This window comes from Lotus japonicus, chromosome 1 (genome assembly GCF_012489685.1).
Source record: "Lotus japonicus ecotype B-129 chromosome 1, LjGifu_v1.2".
Classification (NCBI taxonomy): Eukaryota; Viridiplantae; Streptophyta; class Magnoliopsida; order Fabales; family Fabaceae; genus Lotus; species Lotus japonicus.
In genome coordinates this window covers 20,983,893-21,005,076 of record NC_080041.1, presented here as the reverse complement: position 1 = coordinate 21,005,076, position 21,184 = coordinate 20,983,893, and the positions used below count along the sequence as shown (strand labels likewise).

The window sequence follows — 21,184 nt, the reverse complement described above, 5'->3', positions numbered from 1 at the left end:
GCCTTTGGGCTTGCTAATGGGTCTAAGGTCCTAACAAATGGTAGGGGAAAAACTCAATAGTATTAGCTTCCAACATGTGACCAGAGCTTCAACAAATGGTAGGGAAAAGGTCTTTAAGTGTCAAAGTTTAATCAACAACCTTAGCCTTAAATGGAGCTTTGGCATTCCAAAATAAAGCTGACAGAGCTGGAAGTTTCAATCCAACCTATGCTCGTGTAACAACTGACAATCTAGGAGCACTCCCTAATAGGAGAATTATCCTATCTCTAGGCCATCTGGATCACTAACCGAAAGAAAGAAAGTAGACTCGCTGGACTCTATGCTGATGCAAGCATTCATAATTTTCATTAAGCAAAAACTGTACCGTATAATTTCATCATGCCACTGGGGCAAAATAGGAGCAGGGCAGACAATGAGAGTGGCACCGGAGGCAATAGGAGATTCAGTAGCTTGTATTAGTTCAGAGCACATCTGACATACATATTCCCCATCCCTCACAGCTATGGTAGTTTTATATGTCTAGCTTTCAGATCCTTGTTTTGATTTCAGTGGTTTTCCTTTAGGTGAATAACGAACACAATCTGCATGTTGCCAAGCATTGCAAATGTCACATTGAACCCATATAGCCCTTGATATTTGATACTTTCATTCACAGCTCCACATATGCACTCCCCTCGCTCTCTTTTGAGTCTTTTTAAAGTGATATTTTGGTCCCCGTTAACTTGGGGCACTGACTCAATTAGTGTGTCGCTTCCAGATGCTGATCTCCGGTGAGCAAAGATGCAAGCGAGCAATTCAACAGTTTTACCCAAGCCCATCTCATCTGTTGCATCAAACCAATGAGTCACAGAAAAGCACTTTCATTTGTACTAAAAAAAAATTATACAAACAACACTCATAGTCCCATACTGTCAAATAAAGAACATACTACTGCTCAAGTTTCAGAAAACTTGGGCATTACAGTTTCTGAGTTACATACTCAGTATTCCACGCTATCAGGTTTTTATAAGCATTTAGAAAACAAATGTAAGATTAAAAAATTGTCATTAGGGTTGCATTTCAAGCATTTACAGTAGCAAAAACACACAATAAGCTGAGTCATAGTAGAACTTCCTCTTCTCAGCATAAGCAGTTTCAGAGGTGAAGGTGAATTATATGTATAATAGATATAAATTGGCAATGATAGGATTTCAACAGCATAGACAGCAGGATGCTATTAGCAGATCCATATTGATCTTTCACTCTCAATATTCCATGGGTTATTCATCATGTAATAAATTTGATTGAAAACATTAAGTTCAAGAATATGTTAAAGGGGGGCCAACTAAGGAAAACACAAAAAGGCATTTTCTAATAAAACGCATTATTTTTTTACCACATAAAATATCAAAATTCATCCAAACTTATACTGTAGCAAAAATTGGCATAATTATTTCAGAAAATAAATCAAATATGCAACATAGCTTGGGACCTACCAGCAAGAATGCCTCCAAAGTCCAAATACATAAGGTGAAGGAGTCTCTGGGCACAATGAAATATTTCCACTGAAGATATTATAGCTTAAATAAGCATATGAGAAGAGAGAATGAAAACATAGTAGTAGGGGAAGAGAGAAATTGAAACCATCCAAACATGAGTTGTGCAATAAATAAGAATGTGTAAGTTATATTTTGAAATCCGGTTAAAAAGCCTAACCTGAATGGATTGAAAAACATTTTAGACCTTGCGTCCAGAAAATCCACAGGCACACATAATGGAGAATGAAACTGATTTCTTTCTCTTTCACCCTGACTTTCTTTCAGTGCTTTCTCCCGTTCTACCATCCAGAAAGCTACATGCCGTTGATAAGGCCTCAGCTCAGGAAGTAACTCTGGTATTTCATCTTCGAGCATTGGCTCGGATCTGTACACGTGAATACAAAAGATAAGATAAGCTTAAAGCAAGACAAAAAACTTGGAGATTGATTATTGTTAATAGCACTAAGCTATTATATAAACATTTTCCAATTGACCATTATAATAATCAGCGTTAATCTTAAATGAGAGGTGAAGACCAAAGAGAATGCTTAACTTACTTTGAAGGCTTAATGGCCTCATAAAAACCTGCAGGACCAAACCTCGAATATTCCCTGCCGTCTCCCGTCTCTGTCTTCTGGTCAACTTCCATTTTCATACAGTTACCAAACCCATACCTAACTTCGGAAATCATTATTTCTGGACGTAGCCAAGACATGACATTCATCATACTCTTTTTCCATAATTGTCTACAAGCCTCGAGAAGCGACTCGCATGCATCGAAGGCACTCTTAAGTCTTAAGTACCTTAACCCTTATCCTGAGGGAATGAATGTCCTCAGAAAGCCTAACCCCAAGAACTGCCCTCAATGTAACAAACTTCAGACTTGCCAAGTGAACAAGACCAGAAACACCTTCATCAGGTCCATCAAAAATACCAGATAATAACACTGTACATGTTTCCACATTGTCAACTGTAGCTCTTTTTACAAACTCTAAATGCATATCAGTATAGGGTAACATAGGCCAATGGCCTAATTTAATTCTACCAAGAACGTTATTGACATTACACACCCGAAATCTTAATGAGTACTGGGGATCCTGATAAAACTCCTCAGATAGTTCAAAACCAGAAAAACCTTCTCTCAAATTTAAATCATTTAATATAACTTCAGAAATATCAAGATGTTCACTTGACAACCAACTGGACCGGTCAACATCAACAAATTAAGGTTTACCAAAGTCACCAGAATTGTCCCTTGCTTCTTCCCCTGCTTCTCCAACCTTCTACTTATCCAATTCTGTGTCAGCAGTAGCATTTGTTTCTAGTATTACCCCACCTGATCTACGCGGTTGACTTTTTTGTCTACCCATCACAGGTTACCTTCACCAAATAAAAAAAAATTCTTTTTTTAGAAAAATCTAAGCTATATTCATAATATGCTAAAGATTACTTTTGATTCTACAAAATTGAAACTGAAGCTCAACATGAAGACACTATAACTTAAAGATTTAGCATTTAGACTTCGATTTTCAAGCAGCATAAGCACCAAACCAGAGGAAACACCATAAATATACAACAACAACAACAAGATAGTAACAAATTAAAGAATAATCCAACATGAGCTCAAAAGGTATAGATAATAGATTGAATGCAGAAACATTCAAAAGCTGGCAAATGCAATTATTCAGCAAAAGGGTTAGAAAGAACATAGCTTTAAGTGAAATTTAACACAATTGAATAAAAGGGAAAGAGATTGAAATTGGAACCTGGAAATGAAATCGTTTACAATTTACAAAACAGATCAAAACAATTTCAAAATTGAAATACAAATCTAAGTAAAAATAAAAGAGAAACAATTACCTGAGACCGAATATGTGGAGAAACAGGGAATCCGCAGCCGCAGGGGAGAGGGAGGGCAGGAGAGAGACGAGCTAGGTTTTTTTTTCGACGAGCTAGGTTGTCTGTCTGTCAGGTTAACAGTTCGTTTCGAATAAGATAAAGTAAGAAAATAGGGTTAAATATGTTTTCAGTCCCCGACTTATACCCTAAATAAAAAATAGTCCTTAACAAATTAAAATCTCTTGTTTGATCCCCTGTGACGTCATAATGCTGATTTAGCATTAATATTTTCTGAAACATATTTCCATATAATTATTTAGTAGATCTACGGGTTTACTTACAATATTTTTAACAATAGATATAAGACGTTGTACGGTTTATTTACAACACTTTTAACATTATATAAAAATAATTATAGTTTAAATTAATACATAAATATTAAAATATTTTTATTATAAAAAAATAATAATAATTGTGTTTAGACATTTCAATAATTTCAAAAAAAAAAACATTTCAGTAAATAGTATTAGAGTTCCCTTTGTGTAACTGATTAATATTAATCAAATTTAATAATTAACATCGAATAATTTTAAAATTTTAATGACTTTTTAAAATATGAAAAATAATTCAGTCAATTTGTAAAAAAAATAAGTTAACGAATAAGCTTTAATACCATCAAATAACTTGTATGAACACATTTTTAATTACCAAGAAATGCCTATTTTGGGAGGGACAACCACAAATTCACAAATTGGTTTACACTTGTCAAAACCGAGAATAAGAAAGAAATTTTAACTTTTACAACTATAATAAGATATAACTTAAATGTATTTAACTTTGGTCATAATTTTTTTTCTCTATTAAGTTAATTCAAAATCGTTTTTACTAATATATAGTAAAATAAAAAAACTATATAGAGATTATTTTTTAAATAAGACACACACACATTATAATTAACAGTAAATGCCTCATAGTTTCATTTTTAAATTTGGACTATTTTATCTAAATTATTTATTGATGATAATATTATTTTATTCTAAATCAAGTTTAATTCTTGATATTCTTCACTAATGAAAAATTTAAGTCAATTTCTAAGTTTATAAATATTATTAATTAATGCAGGTAGTTGAATAAATTTTGACAATAAAATATTTTTGGTTTTTAATTTTATTAGGCTTAATTGCACATTTGATCCCCACTTTTATATTCCCCATGATTTTGACCCCTATCGAAATTCAATTGCATTTTAGTACCCCCAACGTTGTTCTCCGTTAGCAAATTTTGTCTTATGTCTAGTTCCGTCCAAAAACTTAACGATTTATGGGAAAAAATAAATAAGAAAATTAGATAACCCATAAATATATCATCTTCATCTCTTCTTTCCACATCTTCATAACTCTTCTTCCAAACCCAGAAAATTAAAACCAGATTATCAAAACATAATTAAAATCATTGCTATTGTTTCATGTATTTTAATACAAATGTAGGACGCTTTTACTCCTTATTATATTTAATAAAATTTTATGATAATTAAATTAAAAAATAAAAATACTATACCTAATTTTTTTTAAATAAAGAAATACTTTTTAAATCATTATATTAACTCATAATACAAAAGAAGTTTTTTTATTTCTTGATGTATTTATAACAAACTTTCTAGCAATTTTATTCATTTTTAATATTTATTTTCAAAAAAAAAATTAACATTTTAATTTAATGTATTAAAATTTAACATCGTGGTCAATGGGTGGGGGTTTTTTGTTTGTAGGCGACATGGACATGTGTTTCGTTGCTTGCTTGTTTTTGGAGGCTTATTAATAATATGTTATTCAGTTTTCAAAAAAATAAATAAATAAATAAATAGGTTTAAAATGACTTTTACAATCTTAATCTTAATAATATATAAAGCTCATCCACCAAAGTGGACCATGATGCTTTATAATTTTCACATGTCATGTTTTTATTGGTTGTTTTACTTGATTTTCCACATGTCCATTTTTCATTGGTCCAAATCCTTAATTTTTTTATTGGTCGACATTAATTACAACATTAATCAATAAATAAGTAAATACATAAATCAAATTTGACTATTTGAAGCATTGAATATCGAATACATTTTTTAAAAAAATTAATTTTCGTACACAGGTAAGTTGAATATAATTAGATGATAAAATCAATTTTTTTTATTTTTTTATATAAATCAATATAAATTTGATTAATTTAATTAAAAACATTATTTTTAATAAATTTTAATATTTTTGTGAAATATAATTCAAAGAACGCACAGTTTTATTTTTTTTCAATAACTCGAACATAAAAACACACATTGCTATTAAAAGCATTATTATTTTTAAATTTTAATATTTTTTGGTGAAATATATTTCAAAAAACGCACGATTTTATTTTTTTCTATAACTGGAACATAAAACGCACATTGCTCCAATTATTAATGTTTGACTGGAACATAATAATCTTAATAATCTTTTGCATAATTATATTCAAACATGGGTGTGAATATTTTGCTATAGGAAATAATGCATTCAATGTTGTTATTAAAACGCACATTGCTATAGGAAATTATTAAAACTGACCAAAAGATTATTAACCAAAAGATTATTAATGTTTGAATTTAAAAAAAAAAACGCACATTGCTATAGGAAATAATGCATTCATTGTTGTAAATTGAATATAATTATTAATGTTTGACTTCATTATGTGCATTAATGAAAATCACAAATATGGAATTTTTCAAAATGGCCCACAATTTAACCGTTAATCAAGCTATATTACATTTATTTTTTCATAGTCAAAAACAAAAATTTATTAATCGTTACCTTTTCAGAATTTTTTTTTACGAAATCAGTGTCATGTTGATTTTAATGTATTATTTCTTTGAAAAATTTAAATTATTTCGTTTTAAGACATTTCCCGCCTTTCTTATGTACTGCTATATAAACCCATGAGCTCATAACAATTCAACCATGCACACAATACCCTTGGCCGATTTTTTTTTTCACTTCATTTAATTTGTTATATGTTCTACATCGTGTGGGGAAGGTTTATTCTTTACCAACATTTGGGCAAGGTGGAATGAGAGGCATGATCAAGTGAAGTCTCTCAACGATGACAGGAATGAAGGAAGGCCCTCAGATGAACATGGTGGTAGTCAATCTCAAGATAATAATGAATAGAAATTTACGTTGACTGTATACATTGTTACTACTTCAATATTTTCATTTATCTCAATGAATGGAAATCTTTCATTTAAAAAAAAAATGAAATTCTTCATGTTTTGATGTATGTGGTTTTGAAGGAGCCCTAATTGACCCCATTTCGTCTTCTTCAAGTTTTGAATAGGAGCAGTATTAACAGCTTCCATTCTCATGTATGAATTTCATGCTCTTTGTTTTCATGATGTTTAGGGCTAATGAGATTTATGGATTTCATGATGTCTTAATAGCTGAAGAAATTTTTAACAATTTTAAAATTAATATTAATTTATCAAGGGTTATTTTGCTATAAAATTTCGACATTTTAAAAAGTGTGAGGATAAGTGACCGTGTTCCAATGCCAAAAAAAAAGTGCATATTAATTTTTTAATATAAAATGTTCTCTTTTAATATTTTCATACTAATGTGTTTGAATGAAAAAAAAGTGTATAAGTCAATCCAATCTTATGATTTATGGTAGACATTATTAGATTTTTATTAAAATTTAATAGCATTAAATATGACTTTATGTGGTTTTTTTTAGTTTTAAAATTTTAAAAGTTCAAAATTGAAATTTGAAATTAAATACATTTAGATAACATAAAGTCATATATTGTCTACCATAAACCACTCATTAATTATCTGACATTTGAAATTTAAAATTTGAATATATTTAGATTTTTTTTTACATATATAAAAATTTTAATATATAATATTATACATTAATTGCTAATTAGCCTAAAAACTAAATTTTTTAAATTTGGTTTACTAGGGATACTAATTGTTTCCTTTCATCATGGACTTACAACATTTGAATCCTGAAAATATAACTAGACAAAAATTAATCAAATATTTAAAATTTATATATTCAAAATTAGAACATATTTAAAAAGTAATTACTTAATTGATAAATTGAGAGGTTATTTTAAACCTCCCTTCACTCACGTTTTTCACATCATTATATGCATATACCTTTCACTCTTTCAGCCAATCTTTTTTTTTTTTTTTTAAAATTTACCTTTCGGACATTCAACATAGAAGTTTTGTTTTCTACTACCTCTTAACTACGTTTCATACAATTATTTATGTTTAAATTGCACCGTAAAAAACTCTCACGGGTACATGAAAATGTTTTCGTGTTAAAATGGACATGAACATTCACATGATAAAATGGTCTGACAGGGAGGAATATTTTACATGAAAACACTTCCATGTACAAATTAATAGACACACAACAATATAAATTTATGTTAAAGTACACTATGAAAATATTTTCATGTTAAAATGGGCTGAAACATTTACATGATAAAATGCTCCGATGGGAAGAAACATTTTACATGAAAGTACTTCCATGTACAAATAAGTAGAAACGCAATTTATAAAAAATGCACTATTTCACAATATAATTTAATGTTAAAAGTGCACTATATAAAAATATAGTCTACTTAAATTTTTATAATTTTCAGGTAAAAGCTCTCACGGGGAGAAAGAATAAAATATTTTAATGTTAAATTAAAACTAAAATAAATTTTTATATAATTTATTAATTTTTTCTTATACTTATCTAATATATTTTATTACTCCCTCCGTTCCAAAACTATTGTAATTTAAGGTTATGTACAAAGTTTAACAATTCATTAATTGATGTTATAATTTGACTGAAACTCCCTTATTTAACATGAGTTATATGAAAGAGAGAGTGGAAATCATTGGTCAACTAATTTGTGAGAATTGTGATTGGTGGAAATAAGAGGTAGTACTTGAGAGATACAATATTAAATGAGTGCATGAATGAAAGAGAATGAGATAAAGTGTTTTGGATATGTAAAACAACAATAGTTTTGGAACAAAACAAAAAAGCTAAAACTACAATAGTTTTGAAACAGAGGAAATAATAAATAGCATAATTTATATACAACATATTTTCCAGTGCATTGCACGGGTATACAACGATAGTGCACATATACAAAATATACAAATTTATGTAATAACTTTAAAGACTACAAGTGACAATGCAACTACATCAAATTCAATATAAATATATAATAAATTTTAAATAAAAGTAAATAAAATTAATCACACAATGTGTGAAGTCTACAAAATAACAATTTGAAACTTAAAGTACAACATTCAACTCATAAAAATATATGAAGTTCAACACCCAAAATATTTTGTCGAGCATTCAACTCATCCAAAAGTGAAATTTGTATCGTAAGTAATTCAATATTTGTAAGTGTGTTATTGTATTTTAACTTATATATACGGGGCGGGGACTTCGCAGGGCAGGGAGGGTGATCCCATCCCCGTCCCCAAATTCTTATCGGCGGTATTTCTGTCCCCATCCCTATTCCCACGGGAGAAAATTCCCCAAAGTCGGGGCCCCAAATGGGGCAGTCCCCACGGGGATCTCCATCTACAAGTGGAAAGTGTCATTCATATGTAAGATACATACTAATATACTATCATGTTTTTTTCCAAAATATATACCATCACAATTTAAATGAATTTAAGTTAATTCATTCATATATAAAAAATAATAATGAACAACCTAAAATTTCCGTGCAACGCACGGGTCATCACACTAGTAATATATAAAGCTCATCCACCAATGTGGGCCACATTGCTACATAATTTCCACATGTTTGCATTTTATTGGTGGTTTTCATTGAATTTCCAAATGACATCGTCTGATTGGTCCACATTGTTTAATTTTCATTGGTCAAATTTAATGAGTCAATAAATCAATAATTAAATAAATCAATCAATCAATAAATTAATTAATGAATTAATAAATTTAAATTTGACATTCAAATTACAACATAAAATTCATTTATTAAGATATGTTTAATAGGAATATACTTCCCCATTCCTAAAAAAAGGAATATACTTCCCCAAGTTGTTTTTTTTTTTTTGACGTTCAAGTTGTTTTCAAAAGAATGTTCCTTTAAAAAAAACGGTTTTCAAAAGATGTCACACGTTTAATTCATACGTTTTCACTGGGTATGCGTTTTCTCACTCTCAACTCCTTTCCCTGCTCTGCGTTTTCTCTGTATGTCAACTCTTCAACTTCAATCCTCATCATCTAACCATGCTCCTCACCGCCATCATTGTTCTCTCCTCTTCGTCACCGCCATCACTGTTCCGCTTCGTCCTTTAATGCCTCAAATCCCTGATTTTGATTGTGGATGACAAGGTATGACTCTTTGTTGTTTGAAGTGTTAATTCTAATAACTTTATAAATTTTCAGATTTTAAGCTTTTGATAATTTTGAGTTCTTCCCTAATTTTCTAACAGCTTGGAGGTTGAAAAATGCAATCCGGTCGCCGCTTACTCACAGTCACACTGAGCCGCCGCCATGTCCTTCAGAGTTCAGAGCTACTTCAAACCCTAATTTTGGAACTGTTTGAGGCTGAAAATATAATCCAATTAGTTTCTCCATTAAAACGCGCAGGTACCATGCGAACATTACTAAGAATTCCTGTTATAACGCGCAGGAATCCCGTTAATTATTCTATACACACATTTCAAATATGGTCTCTTAATATCTAATAGGAGTTGATTTCAATCTTGCCATGTTATTCCATCAAATTATCTTTATGATAGTTAATGTAGGAAATCATACCGTTTATACATTGATACTCTTACACAATGTATTTAAATGACTATTAAATGTCACATTCAATAAACATTATTATTGTAACAATTTCTTTAGAAGGCAATTTCATGATGGAATCAAGGCCTGATTTAGATTGAATTGAATTCAATAAATTGATTATCAGATGTGGTACACTAGCCTATGAGCTATATATTTACATGAAAGAATCTTCTTTATTTGACTGTTTCAGATTTCTGGTGGTGGTGCTTGCTTCAATGAAGGGGCAAGGAAAAAAAAGAACTGACATAGCAGAGTGACAGTTTAGCTGTTAGGAAAGAAGGTATGGCTATAACAAAATAATCTCAAAGCAAGCACTACCCCCTCCCTTCTTTCATGTGTTTTTTCTTTTATTTTCATAGTTGTATTTCTTCTCTGGCTAATCATCCCGTGCATATCTTGCTTTTCTGAAGCATTAGTTTTTCATGACAAATTATAATATGCAAAGTGCAATGTCACTGCAAAAGGAGAATGTGTTGGAAATATAGTGGGGTTTTTCATTTGTGATACAAAGAGACAACCCCACCCTATTTTGAATTTTATAGTGCCCTATTTTGAATTTTATAGTGCTTTTTAATTGTTAGGCTATGAGTATTGGAGCCAGATTTGGTGGGAATATGAACTATCAGCACATTTGACGCTTCACAAGAACGGAGGGGGTGCTCAACGCCAAGGGTAATCAATCTTCCCTTTTCACAATATTGTATTTTGTTTGATAAGAATTCTCTTTTCACCCCATTGTTAGCCTCATAAGTATCATAACATTGTAGAACATTTGAACATTTTATGGTGTTGCATTTTTTTTGTTGCCTAGATCTTATTTTTGAATAAAACTGCAAAGTCCATCGTATGTCACCTCAGGCTTGACTTATCCTTAAAAAGTAAAGCAAGAATTTCTCCCATAGCCTTTATTTTAGGAAAATACTTTAAAATACCTAATAGTTCTTTAATTTTATAACTTCCGTTTAATAAGGATCATTACTTGAATTTCACCTGTGCTTTTCCCGTGATGCAATATGCTACATGGAAGGAAGAATGTTCTGAATTGTTTCCTCTAACTGGAAGTGGTAGATTTATCACCATGGGATTGGTTGAATAGTCAACCAATTCAAGATCCATTAGTTCTGTCAGAAACAAATCAAGCGAAACTGGTGTCTATTTAGTAGGAGTTGCTCGTGATGTTGTTTTAGGGCTTAGACCTAGAAGCATTACAGTCCAAAGTTTAAGGGAATGATTAGGAATTCTTTATCAAGTTGCTTAAATGAGAATGAGTTTGAGAGAATTATTTCTATTGTAATAGATGCATCAAATGGTGTTTCACAATACCCTGCTAAGTCTAGGCTATTTGTTTATTTAGCATATTATGATATTGCAGAAAACCAAAGAAGGGTTCATGTTATCACGGGTGAGAGAAAAGAATTAACATTCTTTACTATATGTGTTTGAACTTTTGACTGAAAATTTAAGCTCATTTTTATGGTTATCTGTGTTGGGATTGTGGCTTATGGACAATTACGCCTGTTTCTGCTGCATGTGCATTTGGAGTTGGAGCTGGTATTAGGCACTGAAGAAAAGTGTGAGGTGGGAGCTAAAGCACCAGTCACATGTGTAGTTCAAAGCAACATCAGAGTAACTGACATAAATATAGATGATATGCTTCTTGAGCATTGTGTGCTATTTAAGTGGATGTTTTTCTTAGTAACGAAGTGTAGAAGGAAGAATGAGAGGAAATTTTTTTCATTGTGATAAAAGAACAAAGGATAATGTGGATGGTGCTTCTACTAGATTTTACTTATTTATTTCATTGTGATAGAATAAAATGAAACTTTATTTCCTTTTGATAGAATAACAGAGGACCACGTTTTCATTTGTAAGAATCATGATTTCACTTTATTATATTGGTTTGCTTTAGCTCATATTTCTTTCTGTGTTGTTTGCTGTTAATTCAGGGTGGATTTTCATTGAGGCCACCTAAATTTGAGTTAGCTGCTAACATCAACATTTGGTTCATGGCTATCCCAAGTAAGCCTATTCTCTCTTCTCTATTCGCTTCACCTACTGTATTGCCCCTTTTTACATGATTTATTTCAATTTTTTGTATTTCACCAAGAGGAAAAAATTTATTCTGTTGTTTGATAATTTATTGTGTTTCATACTCTTCCATTTCATGATGCTTAGGGTTTGATGAGTTGCCACGCAGTCACAATATCTTTTCTCATGATTTTGTCATCTACTGATTTGAGCTTGAGGTTTTTTAAGGTTTGAAGCATGGAGTTGAGATAGCCTAAATGGATCATTGAAGATTGAGTACATTTTTTGGTAATTCTCAATATACCTTATTATTTCTTTTTATTTGGTTTTCAGCGGATGTTCTGTTTGGCCCGAGTATCGTTTAGATGTTGCTTTCGAAAAATATAATGAATCTTCCAAGATATAAACTTTTTTTTTCCTTGCAAATTTCAAAGTAAGTTTCCTTGCTTTCAAATTTTCAGGAAAGAACAGACTTTCTAAATATACGTATAAGTGGAACAATAAGGGGTATATTTGTCCTCCAAACTGTTTTGATTATCGGTATCTAAAGCTAGATATTAGTATGACCTTTTTATCTAGCTCACTCATATTTTTTTATCTTCTTTTTGTATAGGATTGAAGACTCTTCTTTGACCCACAAGATTTACAAATAGGAAAGATAGAGAGGATGAAGCAGGGGCAAAACTGATAAATTATTTTGGCGTGCCTGTATAATGGTGCGTGATACTTACATGTAGAAGCTGACAAGTTATATTATAAGATTTGTTTGCATAGATAGACTTTTTAAAGTATATAAGATGTATGCCGGAGATTTATATGTACTTTTTGCTTCCTTGGTTGGTAGGTTATTTGTTCTTAAGCTGTTGGGCACTAAAAGGATGTACAGAGGTTGACTTACAGCTCAGTTAGGTTCCCTTATTTATTGGTATTTTTTAGAAGTAGATTTTGTGTCATGACTTCTTAGTTTTTCTTTAATGTGTGTGCTGATTCGATTCTTGGCTTCTACTGTTGAAAATTTAGCACATATTGCTTCCTTAATTTTTTTGTGACAATCTATAGCACTATCGTTGCATGTATCATCATCACAAGAAGCAAAAATATTGTGAGTGCTGATGTAAAAAAGTGGGGGCTGAATTTTGAATATATAGTAATAATTACATTTGTATATGTTTGTTGATGTTAATAGGCGAGAGCTTAATTATTGATTATGGTATAAAAGTGGTTGGAACTGAGCCAACCTTTTGTGCAGGGATTGAATGAACATGAACCTGAGGGGTCATAAATTTCTGAGTCTGCAGCTCATCAGATCTGAATCCTACCCTTTCTTGAGATTGCTTCCCTTTTCTTGTGTTTTTCTTCTCAACTCATGTATTGTCGTTGTTGTGTTAGACATCACTGATGTTGTTGATGGCAGCATGAGGCTGGATTCTTTAGATTTTTGGACGTAGATCAATGAGCTTAGCTTGACTCCAAAATTCTTGCATCCCATCATGCTTTTTCTTTTAACTTTATGCATAGGATTTCAAAGGGAGAAATGAGACGAGGCAAAGGCTTGGACAGAATCTATGAGTCTTTTGAGTCTATGAACCTTATACAAGTTGAGAGAGTGATTATCTTGCCAAAGCAAAAAAATTACACCTATGAATCTGATGTAAGAAACATCATTGATAATGAATATGATGAGCGCATTATTGAAGTATTTTTAAGTTCTAATTTAAGTATGTCATGCCAAATTGATGAATTATAGTTGGATCACATGGATGACATTTGTTCACTGTTGGTGTAAGTAGTTAAACAAATTTATAGTCAGTTATTAAATTCATTAGTAAAGTAATTTAAAAGTTGTATGTATCATTCTCCTGTTTCTCTTCTTCACGGTTAGTCATGTAGCACTCTCTAGAGTACGATCAAAGAGGAATCTTAAAATTTGTATACAGTATCATGCAAGAAACATACAGAATGTAGTGTATAATGAAGTTTTTGGTAATGTTTGTTGTATTTTTTGGGTGCATATGAAAATTAATGTTTGTTATATTGAACGGACATGTATTTATTTATTCTTTTTTACTAAGTAAATTATCCAGTTTACGTATTGAATTTTTTTACTATTAAACAACATAACTAACATGTAAGATACATACTATCACGGTTTTTTTTTCAACAATTAAAAAAGATACATACTATCACAATTTAAATGAATTTAAGTTAATTTCTTTATTTTTGGAAAGTTAAGTTAATTTATTTATATATAAAAAAATGAACAACCTAAAATTTTCGTGCAACGCACGGGTCATCATACTAGTTTAGTAGGTAGTTGAATAGATTATGACTTAAGAAATTTTATTTAGTTTTAAATTTTATTATTAAAGGTATTAATACAAAGGAAATGTTTCACTATTTAATGCATTTAATGTAAAGGAGTGCAAAAACTCAAGTCTCCTTTACATATTAACATTTTTCCAATGAGTTTTTTCCTACTAAGGTTTTAATGAGCCCCTTTCTCGAAGTCTTTTAAATGTGGTCAATGGGTGTGGGTTTTTTGTTTGTAGGCGACATGGACATGTGTTCCGTTGCTTGCCTGTTTTAGGAGACTTGTTAATAATATGTTATTTAATTTTTTTAAAAAAAAAGGTTCAAAATGACTTTTACAATTTAGCAGGTAGTTGAATAGATTATGACTTAAGAAATTTTATTTAGTTTTAAATTTTATTATTAAAGGTATTAATACAAAGGAAATATTTCACTATTTAATGCATTTAATGTAAATGAGTGCAAAAACTCAAGTCTCATTTATATATATGTATATATATATAGATATGTCTACCTGTATTTTCATTAATCCTAGTCATCAATAAATATTAAAAAATTACTTTTGGTCTCTCTTCAACCTTCCCTCTATTTTTCAGCCACCACTCAACCTCCACCACCAAGCCTCCATCTTCTTCCTCCCCCTCCTCCTCCCACTCCCACCCAACACCACTGATAAGCGTATAATTGATGCACTTTACATGTGTCTTTCTAAGCTTCATTATATACATTTTTGTGCCTAATTGTTATGACTTAGCCATGTTTTGACCATTAGTGTTTATTTGGATTATTCATGGAAAAGAGCTTAATTCTACACTTTTAGTTTCTATGACTGTTTTGCTAGAACAGATTGATTATGGAGCTAGCAATATCTAAATAAGGCCCATAATATGTCTTTGGAAAGCTAACTCGAAGCCCTACAACTTTCATGTTCACCACAATTGAAGAACAAGCCTCTAACATGGTCAAAATGGCCTTGCAAAGTTGCTGTCGCTAATCTTGCGAGTCTGGAACAGTCTGCACTAAAATGATCATATCTTGGGCTACATAACTCCGAATTAGGATCCGATTGAAGGACCGCGAAGCTAACTTAAAGAGCTACAACTCTCAAGTTTACCTCAATTGAAGATTCAGACTTCTTGTGGGACCCGCGAATGCCTGATTGTTCAGCAGCTTACTCCTTTATGTGGGCCCGATTTTGTGAAGATTTAGAAAATAATTAGATAACAAAGATTGTTACTTGATGAACAAGTTTATTTATTAGTATAAATAAGTGAGTTTAGGCTTTTGTTAGACCTCACCACCTCACCATTACACCACCTCACCTCCTCCCCTCTCATATATTTCCCTCTTTTCTAATATGAGTTGCTAAACTCCCTAGTTAGTCTTAGGATTTTTAATATTCTCGTGTTTGCAAACTTGAGGTTCTGTTCTTAATGCAAATTCCTTCTTTATTAATTCTCTTCATCTCTATTTCTGATCTAGGGTTTGCTTAATTCCGTAGTTTTAGAAATAAGAGTTGATGCATGTTCGCTTAGTTCATGTTAGTTCGTAACTGTTTCTTAATCGCTTAGTTTAGGAAACTGAGAATTGATTTTCGCTTAGTTAATCAACTCTCACGAATTAGGGAAACAATGAGGAAGAATTAATCTTTTGTAACCGATGAAGGTTTGTTGCACTTGAATGTTATAATCCGAGGACTAACACTTTCTTTTATCTGAATTAAATCTCTTTTAATTTCTGTTTGTTACCTTCTATCGAATCAATCAGAAAATCCCCTTTTTAATTGCTTTATTTTACTCTAATATCAATTAATAATTTATCAAGTCCTTGTGAGATCGATCCTGTGTTCATCACCTTGTACTGCATTCAAAGCAGAATACTTTGACACGCACCCGCTACAGTGCGTTCGTCAACCACCACCACCAAAACCCATTATGTGGCTATTGGAAAGAGGCACGAATCCATGGTTCGCTTTAATCACCACTAGAAATTAAACCCGTGCGTTGCACGGGTTCGTTTTTAATTTGTATTTTTTAGTTGTAATATTTAAATTTGCAGAAAGGTAAGAAAGCTATTATTTAGAAGAAGATTTATAATATATGTATAATTAAATATAATTGAGTTATGATATTCTCACACTTTCTTTCTCTAATAAGGGAAAAAAGGATCAAATAGGTAGATTTCTTTTTTTTTTTGCTTCACCGGAAGAAAAAATAGGTAGATTTCTATTGAGATTGAAATGAGAGTAGTTTTTTATTGATATAAAAGAAATTTAATTACTTAATTAGATCAGTATTGAAATGAACGTGGTAGTCTACTATTTTTTTTTTCTTTCTAATATTGATTTAGTCATTGCAGTGATGTTATCAGTTGTGCTAATTTTTTTTATCAAGGTTGATGTGTTGTTTATCATTGCTGGTGGCATAGGAGTTCTTTTAAAATCACTTTCACGAACATACAAATAGATTATATCTAAATGCAGGATGGACGTCATTTGTTCCCTTTGAATGATTAAGTTGCTATTTTTTTTTCATAATATGACAATATTGAGGAGTGAAAGATTCCTATTTCTTATCAAGAATATAGTGAGTACTACATTTTACACTTATCTTTCTAGTGCAGTATATAAATTTATGTGGCTCACACTTTGTTACTGATTTGTGTCATATAAATATAGAAATGACGATATATTTGTATGATTTCAATTGAATGAGAAGAATTGTTTAGTAAATTACCATATATGTGAAACTCACAGTTTTATTTTCCAATCATCTGCAACGGGGATATATCACTAAGTAATGTGTGTTTCTTGTTGTTGTTGATGATCTTTCTCCTGCAATAAAGAAATAAGAATGAGTAATTTAAAAAAGCAATTTTGAAATTAACTAAAATAATTAAAAATGACATACTTGTTGAAGTAGTTAGAGACAATTGTCATTTTTTTCTCACCAGCAGTTAAAGTCTAAGAAATATGAATAATTTGAGTTTGTGAGTGATTTCACTGGTTTGTTTATATAGAGATATAATAGATGCATGGTTCAATATAATACATTTCATTTTTTTTATTTAATGTAGATAGTTGAATAGCCTCTTGACATTAACAATTTTATTCATTTTTTGACACTGGTATTGCCATCATGCCACTATTTTTAATTTAATGTTAGTTTTTCTTCGGAGTTACTATGTTAAGGAATTCTAAGAGTTTGTGAGTTTAAGAAAAATAGACATATATTCCTGCAGAAAATTGGACAGCAAACTAAGACCATTGCATATCAAGATTAATTTTGGCGGAAGTATGTTTTATTTTTAATAGTTTTTTTTTCTTGGACTAAATTGATATTAGTTTAAAATTAACATTAAATTTGATTTCAATTTAAGGTACTGTGCTAAAACTATTTGCAGAAATAACTTTGTGGCCTGTTACACTTTTGGCATGGATGTTACTCTTTTGCTTATACATTTGATATTTATTAAGTTTAAAACTGAAATCATTAGTGCACAAGTTTCCACTACTCGTTCATTCACTCACTAAGTTATCTCATTAAAACACCTGTTTTTTTATTAATGTATGTAGGTTCTCATGTGTATTTGTACTTAATACTTAGCTCAAGTGAGCTTTACTAATATATATAGATATAGATATTTAGATTTTTTTTGGAAAAACCAAATATATATATATATATATATATATATATATATATATATATAATTACTTTGGGAAATAAGAGCCCCAAGTACAATATAGATAGATATATATTGATAGAATTTTTTTTTATTTTAAAAGTATTTTATCTAAATTATTTATTAATAAATATTATTTTGTTTTTTTATTTTGATTTTTTAAATTTGTCAAATGCAAAGCTCAAGTCAATTTTAAGTCTATGAATGTTGTTATTTAATATAAGTAGTTGAATAGGTTTTTATAATACAATTTTTTTCAGTTTTTAGTTTATTAATTTTTTTTTAATGTATTTAATATAAAGGTATGTGAGCTTTTATGGTTTAATACATTAATTGCATGCAAAAACACAAGTGTGCTTTACATATATATATAGATTACATACCAACTTGATTTGTTTCTACCAGCCATTGTCCAGTATAAATACCATGGCATCATTCTCCCCTTTCATACACTCAGAATAAGGGATTTCTGTGTAATCAGTTGAAATTGAAATGTGTTATTAAAAGGTATTCAAATCAGTGTCCATTTTAAGTTTGAATATGTGATGGATTCACTTTTTAACTTGCATATAGGTTTTTTGTTCGAAGAAGATCAAATATTTTATTCTCACGCTTCCAACAAACCTAAATTAGGGGACTTTGTGATAAAAAATTTGGTGCTGGACCTAAACCATTGGAGGGATTTTATGTTGGTGTTAGGCCCGAGTGGGGGGTTGGTGGTGGTGTTGAGTGAGGGTTTCAGTGGTGATGGTGGTTCTGAGTCGGAGTAGGAGGAGGAGGAAGAAGATGGAGGCTTGGTGGTGCTGGAGATTGGGTGCGGCTGAAAAAGAGAGGGGAGGAGGTAGAGCACTAGTAGAGGGATCAGAAGTGATTCTCTAATGTTTATTGGTGACTAGGATATATGAAAATACATGTGGACATAAATAATTATGTGGAAATGTGTTTGAAAAAATATTGATGCAAAATCAGCATTATGATATCACATGGACTATTTCGGATCAAACAAATTTTTTCAAGGATGAAAAAAGAAGTTTTTTTCTTAGGGACTTTTTCTCACTCTAGTATATAAGTCAGGGTAGGGGTGTACAAGGGACGGGTTGGGACGAGTTTTGGTTAACCCTAACCCGGCCCTAAATATTGATCGGGCTAATTCTTAGACCCTAACCCGTCCCTAGACCCGAAGAAACCCGACAATATGCGGGTCCAATTTAGGACGGGTCTATGTAGGACGGGATCGGGTTGACCTGAGGGACAATAAATCTAAGACTATTTAATACTAATTATAAAATTTAAAGACAATAACATACTAAAAGGGTTACAAGTGAGAACTATTTTTTAGAAGGTTTAATTGCACATTTGCTCCCTTATCTTTCATCGTTGTGCAATTTTCCTCCCCCAAGTTTAAAACGAGTGAATTCACTCCCTCATGTATCAACTTGTGAAATTTGACCCCTTTCGTTAGTGAACCGTTAAAGTTTGACGGAGTTGAGTGACGTGGCTTGCTATTTGCACCCCATATTTCCTATTTATACCTACACTCTCTATTTTTTACCGATGACCGAGGTTGTATCATGCCACAAAGGTAATTTTTTATTAAAACATTATTTTGTGAATTAAAAAAATTTCAACCTCTTCTTCATCATTTTTATCTTCCTGGCTCTATTTGAATCTTCATCTTCCACCTAATACTCATCTTCATCTTGTGAAAAAAACCCAGGAACCATAAACTGAAAAATCCTACCCAAACACAACCCAGAAAAATCTCTCTCTTCCCCAAACCCAGAAGCCCTGCAAAAATCACCCCCAAACCCATTACCACTTGAATCAGCTTCAAACTCCATTGGATCTGTAAGGAGAGTAAGAAGACAATGCCACTTGAATCAGCTTCAAACCCACCCAACCCACACTCCACAACCTCCACTGCTCTCACCACCAATTCGTCACCCGCCCCCACCTCCACTTCATCGTTAGCCTCCACATCTCCAACCTCAATCTCTCCAGTACCATCGACCTCGACGCCTCGCCGAGATTCACCGACATCCCCCTGCTTCACCACTTCCTCCTCCTCCTCCTGCCGGTGATGCTGATGCGGGTGGTGGTGGTGATCCTCGTCTTCCAAATCCAGAAACCTCTGAACCACAAGTCATTGAAACACAAGCCTCTGATAAAATCACCTCTGAACCACATACACACACTCACTCTGAACGTGAAATTCTTTCTCCTGGTCCCTCTGTTTATTTTCCAACCAATGTTCCTTTCTCTTCTCCCTCAAATGAATCTGAAGCCAATCACAAATTCTTTCAGATTGCAAGAACAATGATTTCTGAAATTCCTGCACATTTCCAAACTGTTCCTAGTCCAAACCGCTACTATGGACCAAGGCCAGAACCTCTGGTTGCTCCGGATTTCCCAATCCAAGCGGTACCTCTGGCCTCAATGCCTCCTCCACCTCCTCCTCCTCAAACCTCTCTTCCAGAAAATGTTGAATCAGTCTCAAACCATTCCTCAGACAAATCACCAAATCCTAAGACTGAAACCTCTCATCAAAACCCTGAGACCAACATATCTGCACATCAGACTCTGCAGGTTGGCTCTCCCTCTGAGGTAGCAAGTAGCAACTGTAGCATCACGCGCTTACCACTACGCCAAAACCAATTGGTGTTAGTGAGGGCGCAACGTTATTTCTTATAGCGTAGCAGACAGCGCCCCGTTTCGAATGCTACCTGCAGGCAGGATGCTGGCCCACCTGGACCCAACAATCCCCCCCCCCCCAGCACCTGCCAGCCAAACTAGCTGCACAGCATGCCTTCCGTGGGATTCGAACACGGGACCTGGCTCTGATACCACTTGTAGGATCACGCGCTTACCACTACGCCAAAACCAATTGGTGTTAGTGAGGGCGCAACGTTATTTCTTATAGCGTAGCAGATAGCGCCCCGTTTCGA

General features: G+C 32.1%; 1 pseudogene; it reads right to left on the bottom strand.

The window, feature by feature from the left end:
• Positions 1-255: 255 nt before the first annotated feature.
• LOC130729724 (uncharacterized) lies at positions 256-20,813 on the bottom strand (annotated as a pseudogene).
• Between the last annotated feature and the right edge of the window lie 371 nt (positions 20,814-21,184).